General features: G+C 39.4%; 1 long non-coding RNA gene across 1 annotated transcript; it reads left to right on the top strand.

Moving 5' to 3' along the window:
* Positions 1-1,475: 1,475 nt before the first annotated feature.
* On the top strand, positions 1,476-15,879 carry LOC112608639. Its single transcript, XR_003116022.1, has 2 exons — positions 1,476-1,571; positions 15,304-15,879. It is a non-coding gene; the product is annotated as an uncharacterized LOC112608639 (long non-coding RNA).
* The last annotated feature ends 944 nt before the right edge of the window (positions 15,880-16,823 follow it).

Raw genomic sequence — 16,823 nt, 5'->3', positions numbered from 1 at the left:
TTATTATGTTAAAGACAGCTTTATTTCAAGTCTCAAAACAGATTGGAAAATTTTTAACAGAAATCTCATTCACATGTTTTGATTTATCAAAGCATTTTATGTTTACTTAAAAAAATTCTTTCTGTTCCCTAGAGAAGCCCGTAATGTACTCAGTACAAATTGAACATCAGAAATATAATGTAGTCAAATGACAGAATAAAATTCAAGAGAAACTGCTGAAGCTTTGCTCTTTGAAAGAAAAATCTGTGTTTCTGTGTTACGTTGTGTGTATATATTATGGAAATATCTGAAAGATACACAGCACCCATGCACAAAAATATTGTTTATGAAGAAGTATATATAATGCAGTTTATTGAAAAAGATTTCAATTTAAAGTAATAGTGCATGAAATAAGCATAGTGTGGCATGTTGCAAAGTGGTCTGAATCGCAAGTCCCAAGAATTAGGATCTAATCTTGATGGTGCTTAAAAAATTACACAATATAAATATTTACATAGCATTTTATGGCATAAAAAGCTTTTTTTTTTTTTTTTTTTTTTTTTCATTTAACAATAGCTAGCATTTACTGAGCACTTACCATGTACCAGACATGGTGATGTTATTAATTCCTACAACGCCTCTATGAGGTAAGTGTCTACTCCCTCTTCAACACTCCACTCCCCAACCCCACCCTCCCTGACCGCCCCCCCGAGGAAATCAGGACGCCCCCTCATCCCAAACAGGGATACTGAACAGTGCCACTGTCTGCCACCTGTACATTGTTCCCTCCTTCCAGGACTCAGTTCTGGTATACAGTGCTGACTAGTTGGTGGATAGTGAAGGCCACCTAGGTACACAGCCATATTATTAATTATTATTATTATTTACATTAACACTTTTTTTTTTTTTTGAGATGGAGTCTCACTCTGTCACCCAGGCTGGAGTACAGTGGTGCAAGCTCGGCTCACCGCAACCTCCGCCTCCCAGGTTCAAGCAATTCTCCTGCCTCAGCCTCCTGAGTAGCTATGATTACAGGCACGTGCCACCAAGCCTGGCTAATTTTTTGTGTTTTTAGTAGAGACAGGGTTTAACCACATTAGCCAGGATGGTCCCAATCTCCTGACCTTGTGATCTGCCTGCCTCGGCCTCCCAAAGTGCTGGGATTACAAGTGTGAGCCACCACACCCAGCCTAAAACATTTTTTTAAATGAAGGAGTCTTGCTATGTTGCCCAGTCTGATGTGGAACTCCTGGGCTCAAGCAATCCTCCCACCTCAGCCTCCCCAGTGGCTGGGACTACACAGACACACCATCATGTCTTGCTCTTTTTTAAAATTTCAGTGTCTCGTCAGGGTCAACAGGAGAATTAAACAGGCCCAGAGTTCCCCCAAAGTTCTCAGGCATTCATGCTTAGGTTACATATTTTACAAACCTCCCCAAACCCCCTTTTTATTATCTCTTTTGACTTCACCCAGGTGCAAGCCCAGAGGCAGTCTATACCCCGACTCAACTGGCTGGTCCTCAGTGCTGCCTGCTTCCGTGCCCAACTTAGAACTATACATCTGCTGCCTCCTGGTAACATGTCATTATAAGGTAGGGAGTGGGTTTCAGTTCTTGGTCACATTAGTATTATTATTAATAGAGACAGAGAATCTCACTCTGTTGCCAGTGCTGGAGTGCTTTGGCAAGATCCCAGCTCACTGTAGCCTCAATCTCCTGGCCCAGGTGTTCCTCCTGCCTCAGCCCTCCAAGTAGGTGGGACTACAGGTGCTCCACCATGCCTGGATAATTTTTTTTTTTTTTTTTTTTTTTTTTTTTTTAGAGATGAGGTTTCACCCTGTTTCCCAGGCTGGTCTTGAACTCTTGAACTCCTGGGCTCAAGTGATCTGCCTGCCTCAGCCTCCCAAAGTGCTGGGATTTGAGCCACCACCTTGGTCACATTATTGACAGCAGTACAACCTTTCCTGGGAGGTAACCCCAATTTTATTTTGTTTGCTCACAAGTACGTGCAAACTGTTTTTATTTTCTTGGTCTAAATTGTGCAAAGATTGAAGTATTTACCTCCCATTATATCTTCACTTTCCTTTTTTCTCCCATCTATAATGTTTACTGGATGCTAGCCTGATAACCTTCACTTCTGTCAACTTACTTCTCGATTACCGTTGAACCTCTCTTTTTGTCATGTTTTCCCCTTTAGTAAGTGCGATCATACTACATTGATTCTAAGATGCATGTTTTTCACATTTTAATGTCTCTGAAATCAGCCTGCATTTCACAGTGGTTGACATCTTACAATAAATTCTAGCACTTAAAAAAGTTGTTAGTAGAACATAAAATAATTGTGCATTTCAAGCAGCCCGGGGCTTCTTAGATTTGATGGAATAAAGCTAATGCAATCATAAAGTCTGCAGTTTAGAGACGCCAGTTGACTTGCCCAAGATCATGCACTGGGACAAGGTAAAGCTGAACAGGACGCATCCTCAAGCAGGCTGACTTCAGAGCCCTTGCTTTGTGCTCTGCACTATAGTGGGGGAAAGTGACGTTTGGAGAGGCAAGGGCACTTTGCTGCCATGTGACAGCATCAGAATTTGAATCCAGAGCCCTTTTCACTACTATATTTGTTTCTGTGACCTCAAGGATACAGGAATTTGGTCTAGAAAATCTCTAAGGTTTCTCATTTGAAATAAAGCCAGTTTTATTTTTTAAATGTATCAATACTTTAAAAATACATTTTCTAGTGCAGAAAATGTACACAGCACAATTTAAATTAAAAATTTAAACTTAAAAAATAAATTAAATGTAAATAAAAAATTTAAAAAGTAGCAAAGGAAAATAAGGAAAAGTAATTTTTACAACTTGTGCCCCAGCCGCTCACTCCTACTCCCTAGAGGTAAACACTGCTACAACTCTTTTGTGCACATTCTAGAGGCATTCTATGCATATAAAGCAAATATGTACATTTGGCATTTTAAAGTTATCAACCATACGTTCACACCGGTATCTCTAAGCTCAATCAGTCCCATAACATGTCTCATTCTAGTTTTCTCCCACTCCAAATTTGTGACTCCCATCTTCAAAATTTTCCTCAATGTATTTTCTTATTTGATCAATTCCCATGTGCATAAACAATCTCTTGGGTCATTGTCCCTCTCTTTTTGGGATGTTCCTGGCATCTTGCTTGGCTCTGACACCCCATGCTAACCTGCTGCCCCCTCTGCCCCTTCCCATGTGAACGCCCTTCCCATCCACACCGGGCTCAGACACAGAGTTGGCAGATAAAAGATAGACGTCCACTTAAATTTGAATTTCAAATAAGTATGTCTCAAATAATGCATGGGATATACTTGCACTAAAAATTATTCACTGTTTATTTGAAATTCAAATTTTAACAGGGCTTCCTGTATTTTTATTTGCTAAATCTGGCAACCTTACATGCTGGGCCACCCATCACCACCATACCTTAGTGCAGAACCCTCTTCATCTCACTGGAGTTTTAACATGTGAAACTGAGTAGTCCTCCTTCCCACTGTGTCTTGCTCGGCCCTGCCTAATAGCTTTTGGGCTGAAGTGTTAGGGAAGGGATTGAAAGGACAGGGAAAGGGAGAAGGAGAATGTGGGAAGGGTAAGAAGGAAAGAGGGAAGGAGACAAGAAGAAAAGTGAGAGGAAGAGGAAGAATGCATTACATTTTTAAAATCTAGATTTATGAAAATGCAGTTTTTTACTTATCTAAACTATATACAGTGTAATGATTTAAAAAACCCCACAGAGCCAGGCAGATCTCTTGAGATCAGGAGTTTGAGACCAGCTGGGGCAAGATGATGAAACCTCATCTCTACAAAAAACACAAAAAATCACCATGTGTAGTGGCTCATGCCTGTAGTCCCGGCTACTTGGGGGACTGAGGCAGGAGGATTGCATGGGTCTGGGAGGTGGAGGCCGCAGTGAATAATGATCTCACCACTGTACTTCAGCCTGGGTGACCAAGTGAGACCCCGTCTAAAATTAATAATAATAATTAATTAATTAAACCCCACATGGACAAAAATACCACCTAAAGTCAAGGAATGTGAAATTACAACAAGCCTAGGTCAGCTGATACTAAGTTAACTAAGTCAATAGAAACTATACTGGTGAGGTAAGTTTGAAAATTTGGGAGGGTTATGAAGTTCTGCTTTGGGCAAAATTTTTTCTTGATGTTTACTACCTCCTTATTCAGAAAAACAAACAGTAGTAACAACAACAACAACAACAACAAACCCCCAAAACAACAATCTCTTAGTAGAAAAAAAAAATCTTGGGGGAACTAGCCTTCTTTTGATGATTGTAATGTGGGAACATACGCAGTATAAATAACACAGAAAGACTTTAAAGACTCCTCATGCAAACCTTGTCCACTTTGTAAGTTGAGTATTACCTTTCAGAAAGGAGCAAAAATGAAACATTGGGTTTAAATGATTCCTTTGGTCAAAAGCAGCATCTTGGCTTTTTACATACTTATTATCTATAGATAAAACAATTCATTGCAAAGCACAGGTACATTCAAAGTAAATGCTTTTCCAGGGTGGTGGTGGTTTTGTTTTTTAATTTTTTGGTTTCGTTTTCTCTTTGTTCTAGCCCAAAGTAGACAAAAGCAAGTGAAAGCGTTCAAACAAATCATTCGAAGTTGGAAACAGGGTTTGATGGGTCATCTATAGCATGTAGAAATATTTATGAAAAATATGAGGAGAGGTCTGCAGGGAGCACAGTGGGGCGATTCCTTATAAAATCACCTGGAAGTGCTGGGGGTAAGTGATGTAAGCATCAGGGAGGCTGGAACTCACTTGAAAAGGCATCCAAGGCAAGATGCATGTGGGCAGATCACATGCTTCCAGGCATTCTGTTGCATGCAGAAAAGTGGGATGCTCATTTAGAGCCTCCCTCAGAGGAGATACTATCTGAGCACAGGCAAATATCTGAATATCACCTTTTGGGCCACAGTGAGGAACTCAAGGAGTTGAAATGGTTTCTGGAGAAAAAAAAAAGCTCAGAGATACAAGATTTTCCTTTAAACTCAACCCTCATATTTCTGTGCTGTGAGTACTTTGGACCCTGGTGGAAAGGAAATAGCCGGGAGCTTCCTCTGCCCTGTCCTCTGTCTCAAGACATCTGTAGAAGAAAGAGGAGTGTGAGATAAAAAATGTGGACTTTCAAGCCCAACAGAATCTGACTTCCAAGTTTTGTTTCCTACATAGTAGTTGACCTAGGGCAGAGGGCAGGTTACTTAATCCTTTTTTTTTTTTTTTTTTTTTTTGAGATGGAATCTCACTCTGTCCCCGAGGCTGGAGTGCAGCGATCTCGGGTCACTGCAAGCTCCGCCTCCCGGGTTCAAGGCATTCTCCTGCCTCAGCCTCCCGAGTAGCTGGGATTACAGGCGCCCGCCGCCACACCCGGCTGGTTTTTTGTATTGTTAGTAGAGGCAGGGTTTCACTGTGTTAGCCAGGATGGTCTGGATCTCCTGACCTCGTGATCCGCCCACCTTGGGCTCCCAAAGTGCTGGGATTACAGGCGTGAGCCGCCGCACCCGGCCACTTAATTCTTCAATAAGTGTTTCTTCTTCTGTTAATACCACCCTGCTATGCTATGCTAAGAGAGAAAATAGGACAGTGTTTCTGAAATGTGGTTCCTGGGCCAGCAGCATCAGCCTATCAAGGGATCTTGTTAGAAATGCAAATTATTCACCCCACTTTAAACCTGTAGAATCAGAATCACTGAATCTATGGTTTAATGAGCCCTCCAGATGATTCCACTGCATTCTAAAATTTGAGGGCCACTGTAAAAGGAAAAGCCACTGGCATAGAGCTGATGAACAAAAAATGGTAACTGCCTTTTTTTTTTTTTGACAGAGTCTCACTCTGTTGCCAGGCTGGAGTGCAGTGACACGATCTTGGCTCACTGCAACCTCTGCCTCCTGGGTTCAAGTGATTCTCCTGCCTCAGACTCCTGAGTACCTGGGACTACAGCCACGTGCCACCACACCCAGCTACTTTTTCTATTTTTACTAGAGACAGGGTTTCACCATGCTGGCCAGGCCAGGATGGTCTTGATCTCATGATCCACCCTCTTTGGGCTCCCAAAGTGATGGGATTGCAGGTGTGAGCCACGGTGCCCAGCCAGTAACTGCCCTTCTAAGCATGCTCCTTCTTCATTTCCTGTCTTCCCCTATTTATATGACTTTCCCTCTATTTTTTATTATTGGAATATATTAGTGTTGCCCTCTGTCTTCTATTATAGAGAGGAGCTGAGAGCAGACCTTGGGGAGAGGCTGGGCTGCCACAGTTAGACCCATGCCTCAGGGACCCAGACACTCACTTCATGATGCTTTATAAGTCTCCAGGATTCCTGTGAAATACCACCCTCACTGGACCCATGCACGAACCCACTAACTTCTGGAAACTCCAAAGGAGAGGAGAAGACAACGTACAGTGAAATTTTTCTTTGTCTGGCAGGCCCCATTTGGATTTGTGACATTTTCTTTCTTTCCAATCTATCCTCCTCACTGCAGTCAGATCATGTTTCTGAATAAAAAGTATCTGATTCTCTCATTACTAAAATACTCTGTAACCTCCCTAAGATTTTGCCCATAATATTAGGTAAAACTCCTTATCATAGCATGTAAAGCCCTTCTCAGTCTGGTCTTGAAAGACCTCTTCAGCCTTGTTTTACTTGTCTCTGTTTACTGCTGCTATTACAGAATAGAGATTAGGTAATTTATACAAATGAAAGTTTATTTGGCTCATGGTACTGGAGGCTGGGAAGTCCAAAAGCATGGCGCTGATATCTGGTGAGGGCCTTCTTGCTGCATTATCCCATGGCAGAGAGCAAGCAAGCATGTGAGACAGAAGGAAGTGGGGCCAAACTTACCCTTTTATCAAGAACCCACTCCCTCAATAACTAACCAATTCCCAAGATAACAGTATTACTCCATTCATGAGGATGTAGCCCTCTTGGCCTAATCACCTCTTAAAGACTCCACCTCTTAATAGTGTTATAATGGCAACTAAGTCTCTAACACATGAACTTTGAGGGGAACAAACTCAAACCACAACAAGCCTCATTGCCCATTTCCTGCCGTCTTTCTTCTTCCCATTTCCAACACACATGGGTACACATGCACATGCATGACTTGTCCCTGTGGGAAAGCAAGTGGTGAGCAAAACACCACTGGTGGATGTTACCCTTGAGCTGGTCATGAGGAGAATAGAGAAAGTATTCCAGGCAAGAGGAACAGAGATGTGAAACAGCATGGGGAACTACAATGTGGCATTATGGGGAGCTTTTTGTTTGTTTGTTTTTGTTTGTTTGTTTTTCTGAAAGTGAAATTTATGAGGTAAGGTGTAAAGACAGGTGGTGCTGGAAAAGAAAGCTCAGGTCAGGACTGGGAAAGTCTTTAGTGATATGCTAACCAAGGTGCCCAGCAAAAACCAAACAGCATACTCATATGCAAGTTTCAACACATTGCATATTGTCTAGTGGTTACATTAGATTCTTTTTGTTCAGGTCTTGAATAAAAGTAGGCATATTATCTTTGTCAAATAGCTGAAGAAACTGAGACTCAGAAGGTAAATCATTGACTCATGGGATATTTCCATTATAAGATGCTGAGGATAGGATCCACAGCATCCTATCCTCAGCCATCACTATGCTCCCAATCACGACACTGTTCTGAAGCCAGGGCTTTCCCTGGCCCTACAAAAGTAGCAATTAACTTCAAATTTGGACTACAGCTCTAGATCTGACTCAAACCCTCTTCATGGAGGTCCTCAATTTAGATGAGTTACTTTCTTAACCTTAAGATATTTGTTTCCTTATACTTGGTGTCTTAATTATTTGTTATTATTTATTCCCTAACAACACTGGCTAGGAACATTCTGAGATTTGGGCAGTTAGTTTTTCCGTAGATCCCCTTGATAAATTCTTGGTGGACAGCCTCCTCTGTCTGAATAGCTAGTATCAATATCCACAAAGGCCCTTTATGCAATTTGTCAGTTCTGTAAGTGTCAATTTCGTAGAGTGGGTGTCTTTAGTGGCCTCCACTTATGTTTGAAAAAATTTTAACGAATGCTTTTACTTCGGAATTCTTTCCTGAAAATATGTGGCAAAAACAATCTTGAAAATAATATTTTGTTCTTTAAGAGTTGGGCTATTGTTCCCTCTCTTTCAGGAACTGGTTTATAAAACTTATATCCAGGGAAGCACAGTGAAACCTTAAAGTGTAGAAAAAAACCCAGAGGAATCAGTGTGTCAAACTGCAAACTAGACTTATTTGAAGTCACCATAACAATGACAAAATTAATATATTAATAGCAACCCTAAGGCTGATAAGTTATTTTAGTAAAGTGTCTAAAATTTTGAAGGATTGCTTTTCCATGTTGGAAAAATGATTATATATACCTTGGGGAGAAAAAGGTCTATTAATTGCCTCCATTTGAACATTATCAATATTAAGACATACATTAAATTAGAAAAAGTTTTAAATTAATTAACTTCAGCCTGGTAAATTCTCAAACTTTTATGTCCTTTGAAGGCAAAGATTATGGTTGTATTCCTTGAAATTATACAGAGCTCTGTCTATAGTAGTGAATCTAAAAATAATTGTTGAATCAATGAATGAAACATTATTAAATCAGATCAATCAACCTAAAAATAATGTTCACAAACATGTCATCATGTTTTGTTCTGCACTACGTATTTCGGAACATTGTTTCCGTTTAAAATTGGTTAAAATAATTTGTACTTCTAGATATTTATTTTTCAAATAAAGTAGCAATTGTGCAAAATAGCATAATTCCAGAAATAGTCATTGCAGCATAGCTTGCAATAGTGTAAGATTGAAAGCAATCTGAATTCCATCAATCGAGAACCAGTTATTTCTGTATAATGGAATACTATGCAACCATTACAAAAAATTGGCGTCCCAATATATCTGATTGGTTTATATGGCTAAAGTAATTTTATTCCTCTTGGCCTGTGATTGATCGAAGAGTGGGCATGTGACTCAACTCTTGCCAGTGAAGTGTAATGGGAGGGCTAGCAGGGAGGGCTTTCTTTCCTGAACAATAATGCAAACTTGCTTGAGGAGGGGGCCTCTTAATCACCTCTCTCCATCCGTGTAGATAATGCCTAAAGGTACAATAGGCTTTTACAATTGCAAGCAAGAAGATAAAAGCCAACTTTCAAGAATGGTAGCATGAGAAAACAAGATCTAGGTCCCTGATTCATCCCTGAACTGCTGACTCAATGCCAGCAACCACCAACTTCAGGGATTCTGTTGTAAGAGAAGAATAAAATGCCTATTTGTTTGAATCTCTGTAAGTCAGGCTTTCTGTTATCTGCACCTTGATTAAAGAACTCTGTTCCACAGTCTCAATCTCTACTGAGAAAAGATCATTGCTAGTATTCTATTCTTCATTGCAAAATAGGAACTGCAGAATTTAAGGAAATAGGTAAGGAATCTCTTTTAAAAGACAACTAAGTAAATGAAAGTATAAAGCAGTATCTACATGTTATTTTTGTATTTACAAGTGATTAAATAATATATTCATATTTTCTTGTATCTGCATAAAGAAACACCTTAAAGGATACACACACACACACACACACACACACACACAACTAAATAACTAAGGAGCAGGACAGAGGGAAACAGGATGAATTGGGAATGAAATTCCCTAATTGTGTGGGAATTAGGAATAAAAAGTAAACAGGAAATAGAGAAGTGAACTCATTACAAAAAAACTGAAATTTGTGCTTACAGAAAACACTTCTTTGATAAAACTACATTTTAATGCTATTTACTGACTCAGTGATTTTAGTCAAATCACCTAAATTCTCAGGGTCTAATTTTCTTACCTATAGGATGAGAAGTCATTGTTTTCTAATTAGACCTTTTTCATTTTGAAAGCTATACAACTCTGTGATGTATCACTCAATTATGTCATCCTATACAATGTTAAATAGTTACATTTAATAACTTGAATTGAACAATTCAAGTTAAATAATTCCAATTTGAAGTTCTTATCTGGACAACCTTATAGTGAGTTGTTGGTGGAGCATTTGGAGACAGCCTGGGAATGGATCACATTAAACATTTCTGACCGTTTCCATTACGAAATGTTAAAACTTAACACTTCAACCTTGATACTTCAACCCTTGTCTGCCATTTCTTATTTCTTTGCTCCGCTTGACTTTTTATTTTCTCCATAGCAGTTGTATCTTCTAACATCCCCAATAATTAACCTATTAATTGTGCATTATGTAAGTGATTTCTCTCACCACACTACAAACTTCACGAGGGTGGGGAATCTTTGCTTTGTGCATATCAAGTACTTGGCACAGACTAAACGTTCAACAAATATTTGCTGAATGAGTGAATGAATGAAGTCATGGTAGCACACCAGATCCGTTTGAATGTCTAAACAAGCTTTTACCACCGTGTGGGAAGAGCGGTCTGAAAGATAGCAAATCATCAGTTTTCACATTTGGATGGGTGAGTGGTTTGTTAGGAAAACACACAGAATCATAGTTTGCTTTTTCCTGGCTCATCTTTTATGACAGAAACTTATGAAGTAAAAGTAGGCATCTTAAGAACTCAATACAAGAAAGCAAATCTAGATATTTATTAAAAATAGAGTAGCCTGTTATTAAATTAGTGTTAACCCAAGCATGCTTGGGTGCCTAGACTCTGTAGACCTGAGAATAGGCAACTTTAAGGCTTTACTTCTACGTCTCAGAACTGAAGAGCTCTCACCCTTAAACAGAGAAACTCAGTCCTTCTGTTTTTTGGGGTCTCAGTTCAGGTTTTCAAGAAAGGTGTCCTAGTTTGAAATGCATACCCCAGCTTTGCTGCTCCCCTGCCTGCCTCTGCTGCAGCTCTTTCTCGGCTTGTCCTTCTTGGTGGCTGAGTGCTGGACTGCTCCAATGCCTGCTGGCTCTTGATGTCCCCTCTGGCTGCCCAGGCAGTTGTGCTGACTTTCTCTACCTTGAACATGATTGACGTGACTGCTTTCCCCACCGTGATCCGGGTAGTACCTTCTCCCTCTTACATCCCCTATTCAGTGGCAGTGAGACGGAGAGAAGGCCACTCAGCAGAGTTGCTGGAATCTTCGGTTGTTTTTCTTTCAGATTTGCAATTTAGTTTTCATCTTCCCAGAGCAGAGAAACACTTTCTCTAGGTTAGTGTGGATTCTAGTAGCGTCTGTATCACGAACCACTGCTCTTGCTCCCTTCAAGCAGTTACCGAGGCTGCCCTCACTTATGAATTTCTCTCTTCTCTAACACACAGGCTTCTTGGTTGCCATCTATAATGTTGCTTCCATAGTCCCCCTATATATGTCAGGCATATATGTCTGTATATCTGAAGTATAACAGTGGACAGGATTAAAATTATTTTCCATGCAACTTCTATGTTCTGTGAACATTCAGGGAATATAGTTGATGTGTGTTGGTAGAGGGTCCAGAGAGGAGAAGGGTAACTCCCAATTCAACACGTTACTGCGAGGGAGACATATTGACCTGGGTTTGGAGCTTGGTTCTACCTTTTGTTCATTCTGTGACCTTTGGCAATTTACCTGATCTCTCTGGAACTAATTATTTTTCACTTCCAAAATGTGCATAATGATAATACTTACCTCATGGAGTTATTTAATGATTAAGTATGCTAAGGGTATGTGGGGCACTTAAAACAGGACCTAAATAGGCTCTCAAATGTTGGTACATATAATCCTTAACATTGTCATACTAATTCCCTCTTCCTTCTTCTTTATAATCATCCTCACAATCAGCACCATCACTACCACTACTATCGACATCATCATCTCATCATCACCATTTTGAATCTAGCTGGGACTTCTGTAACACTAGATTTCTACCAAAACTCAATTTTTTCATCATCACAATATAGCAAACACAGCATTTAGTTTCTTTTGGGGGAGAAGTTTATAACTTTTATGTTATTTACTATTAGGTGTCAAGTTGACTGGGTTGAAGGATGCCTAGATGGCTGATGAAGTATTGTTTCTGGGTGTGTCTGTGAGGGTGTTGCCAGAGGAGACTGACATGGAGCCCGTGGACCGGGAGAAGAAGACCCACCCTAAACGTTGAGTGCACACCATCCAATTGGCTGCCATCGTGGCGCCAACAAAGCAGGCTGAAGAAGGGGATAAGCAGCTTGCTGTGTCTTCTCTGTCTGGCTCTTTTTTCCCATGGCCTGCGGGAGGCTTGCTTCCTCTCTTGCCCTTGGACATCAGACTCCAAGTTTTTCAGCCTTTGGACTTTGGGACTTGGACCAGTGGCCACCTGGGGGCTCTCAGTTCTTCAGCCACAGACTAAGCATTGCACTGTTGGCTTCCCTGATTTTGAGGCTTTTGGATGTAGACTGAGCCAGTCTACTAGCTTCTCTGTTTCCTTAGCTTGCAGACGGCCTGTCGTGGGACTTTACCTTATAATAGTTTGAGTCAATTCTCTCTAATAAACTCCCCTTTACATATATATATATCCTATTGGTTCTGTCCCTCTAGAGAACCCTGACTAATATACTTCCTAAAACTCAGTTGTTAATTGATTTAAAATTTTAAAACTTAAAAGAGTGTAACACAGAGAATTGCTTATTATAGCTTATCACTCACATACTGAGACCAATATTTTCTTTCTAAAAGATATCCTAACTAGAAGATAGTCTTAAACTTTAATCATGAAAGATAATATCTAGAATTAAAGAAAATCACACAGAAAACATGAAATTTATTGTATTACAAAACTCCTATCCTGGAAAGAAACACCTCTAGTAATACCGGTCTTCCCTGCCTACCATCCAAGGCCCCATGCTATACGTCCAAACACTAGGGGGAGAAAAAGTTACTTTTCAGGCACAATTCCTCAAATTAAAATGCTAGGTATTGTGTATGAATTTTTAAAATCTCTCTATTTTTCCACATGGGAGAGATATGATATGTGGTTATATTGAGAACATTTATAAAACTTTAGACAGAGTATTTGGAAGGTGGCCTCACTGAGAAATATTAGAAAAGGTACAATCTGCCAAAATAATTCTCTGAGAAACTGGAAATCAATAAATTGAAATAGAGAAAAGTGGACATAAAATTGGAACCCAAATTTTGAGATTTATCTTCTGGGAAACAGAACTGGGTGAAATGGACAAGTTTTTTTCCTTATTATATTTTGATAGTTTAATATAAGCTTGAATTATTGTTTGTAGACTCTGGGCCATTGCTTCTTGTATTTGTGTGTGTATGTGTACACACACATATTTGTTGTTTTAAAAAAGAGGGCTTCCTGCTATTTTATTGAGGGGTACTGAAAATTAAGCTTTTTTCTTTTTTTATTTTGAAATGATTTTAAATTTATAGAAAAGATGCAGAAACAACACAAAGATCTCTCAATCTTGATAGTACTCCTCAATCAAGTTCCCAAATATTCTTTTAGTGCATTTAGTTTACCATTCTCTCTGTCTTTCTCTCTGTACACACAAACAACACACAATATGCATAATATGTGCATATTACTATATACTTTTCTGAAGCATTGGAGAGTAAGTTTCAGACACAGTATCTTATTACTTTCAATGTGTATTTCCTAAAAACAAGGATACTCTCCTATGTAATCACAATTAAATCTTTACAATTAGGAAATTGACAATGATAACATATTACCATCCAATCCATAGACCCTATTCAAATTTTGCCAATTATCATAACATTCTTTATGAAGTCCAGGATCCAATCCAAGATCACATGTGGCATTTAGTTGTCATGTTTCTTCAGTTTTCTTCAATATGGAACAGTTCCTCAGTCTTTGTCTTTTTAAAAAAAAAAAACGGAGTCTCTCTCTGTTGCCCAGGTGGAGTGTGGTGGCGCCATCTCGGCTCACTGCAAGCTCCGCCTCCCGTGTTCATGCCATTCTCCTGCCTCAGTCTCCCGAGTAGCTGGGACTACATGCGCCCCCACCACGTCCAGCTAATTTTTTTGTATTTTTAATAGAGACGGGATTTCACCATGTTAGCCAGGAGGGTCTCGATTTCCTGACCTTGTGATCCGCCCGCCTAGGCCTCCCAAAGTGTTGGGATTACAGGCATGAGCCACCGCGCCCGGCACCTCACTCTTTCCTTGTCTTTATTACCTTGGTATTCTTAGAGAATATAAGACAATTATTTTGCAGAATGTTCCAGAATTTAGTTTCATCTCATGTTTTCTTTGTGATTTATACATTGTATGAGGAAGTACCATGTATTGATGTTGTGTTCTTAGTACATGATTTCTGCAGGTACATGATGTTCGTTGTCTCATTCTTGGTGCTATTTAAGTCTTACCACTTTGTTTAGATGGTATTTTCTGGGTTTAGAATATTTAATATGTGTTTTGTATGTATTAAGTAATGAATAATTAAGTAATTTGTGGGGAATAGTTTGAGACTATAAATATCTTCTTTCTCATTGAGCTTTCACCCACTAGTTTTACCATCCTTTGATGACATTTGCCTATATAAATTATTTCTATAATGGGTGGTAAATGGTGATTTTGTATAATCTATCATTCTCTTTACATATATGTTATTCTGCTATAAGGTAGCACTATCTGTCCATCTATCTACCCATCCATCTATCCATCCATTCATCCATCCGTATATCATTTATCTTATCTATCTGCCTACCATGTATACCAGTATTGGCTCAGAATCTTCTTTTACTCAATGAGTTACACTCCAATATTATAATTATAATACTTGATGATCAAGTTGTCCCAGGCTTTGTTAGTAAAAGCCCTTTCAAGCTGGCTTTTTTGTCCTTTTGACTTGCCCTCACAATTCTTTGAACATGCTTTTACTTTCTGGCACAAGATATTCCAGGCTTATTTTGTTGTTTCCCTGCTCTAGTCCTTGATTCAGTCACTTACCAAGGACCTTTGGTTTTTCCTTAGTAGCAAATGCTACTACTTTGAAAGCAACACCTGAGTACCCTGGATATTTATTTCTATCAGGGTGTCATTGCATCTAGGCCCTTTTTGCAGATGGAGCTAGAAAAGATGTGCCTGTATACACACACCCACTCGTGCACACCTACAGCTCTGTCTATTTCTGTTTATGTATATTTAAAAACCATGATTCTACACTGACACTTCCAATTCCAATTCAGTACTGCAGGTTTAATTGCAGCATTCATCTTTCTATATTTGTAATTTCTTCTCCAAAGGTGAGAAACCTGCTTGCCATTATTGTCGATTTATTCATTTATTTGTTCAACACCCCTAAGTAGTCAATACTGTGATTTCACAGGCTTCTTCATCAGCCCTAACCCTGCCAACCACTCCTGCCCCACTGAATGTGCCAATGGATTGCTCAGCTCCAACTAAGGAAAAGAAGAAGGAAGTTGGATACTTTATACCCTCTATATTGTCCATTAGCAACACAACCTAGAGCTAGGATGGAGAAAGAAAACGCCAAAATGCTAATGAAAAATGTTCAGATGTATCACATATTAAGCATACATGATCCCAAATATTTTGCCTGATTTGTGCTACGTATGCTATTTTCCATGTTGTATAGGCTCTGGTGCTAGTGTTCATTTATAGAAATCTCCATCAGCTGTACAAATGGCAATTTAAATACATTTAACTATGTGCTAATAATCTCATAATCCAATTTATCATGTATGATTGACAGACGAAATTATTTGGGGCAAAAGCTATGATTTTATTGTTGTAAGTTATTGTGAATGCTGGGCAGTGTAGGGCATGGCACTAGCTACCACCTCCCAGAAATGTGTAAGGACTATTGAAGGTTCCTTGCTCTTTTTTCTTCTTCAATATAAGCAAAGTTATTTATATCATAAAGTTGAAAGTTGGAATTCCACCCTTGCCTATTCTTTTTCCTCAGAAAGATGTCTTTCTTTCTAAGCATATGATACACTTAAGGATAGGCGGTGTCTCCTTTGGACATCTGTGTGCCAAACATGCATTGTAAATTTTTTCCCCTTAGTAACCAGGGGTGAAGTTCTCAACAGTATTTGTTGAGGATGGTAAAAGATTTAAGAAGAAAACACATTTTTACATCTTTCCCTTTTCTTTCTTGTTTTTTTTTTTTTTAAGAGGGAGCCTTGCTTTGTCACCGAGGCTGGAGTGCAGTGGCGCGATCTCGGCTCACTGCCTCCCGGGTTTACACCATTCTCCTGCCTCAGCCTCACGAGTAGCTGGGACTACAGGCACCTGCCACCATGCCCGGCTAATTTTTTTTGTATTTTTAGTAGAGCCGGGGTTTCACCGTGTTAGCCAGGATGATCTCGATCTCCTGACCTCGTGATCCGCTCACCTCGGCCTCCCAAAGTGCTGGGATTACAAGTTTGAGCCACCGGGCCGGGCCTCCATTTCCTCATTTTAGAGTAATACTATCAGGGAAATGAAGATGAAACATAGAAACTTTGGTGAATAATTAAGATCATACACACAAGCATATCCATGAAGTAAAATATTTTCTGCAGACCTCCCCTCACCTTTCCAAATCATAGTCATAATATACTGAAAATCTTAAGAATGTTAAAGTGATATGATGACCTTGAAGTAAATGGCCACTTTATGGAAGATATTACATAATTCTGTATTTATATGTTCATAGTCTTTGATGACCAAATAATTACATTGAAGTAGTTTCATCTTACAGTGTAGTATTGTCTTTTTAACTATTATTAACAATCTATTTCAAGGAAATATATGAATGAGTCCACATCCTCACATTCATTGAGCACTGTTTTTCTTTTTTGTAGTTAAATCTTTTCAAACAAACTGAGTCCTCAGAACAGG

This window comes from Theropithecus gelada, chromosome 15 (genome assembly GCF_003255815.1).
Source record: "Theropithecus gelada isolate Dixy chromosome 15, Tgel_1.0, whole genome shotgun sequence".
In the NCBI taxonomy this organism is placed as follows: domain Eukaryota; kingdom Metazoa; phylum Chordata; class Mammalia; order Primates; family Cercopithecidae; genus Theropithecus; species Theropithecus gelada.
The sequence above is the reverse complement of the archived record's forward strand: the minus strand, read 5'-3'. Positions and strand labels throughout refer to the sequence as shown.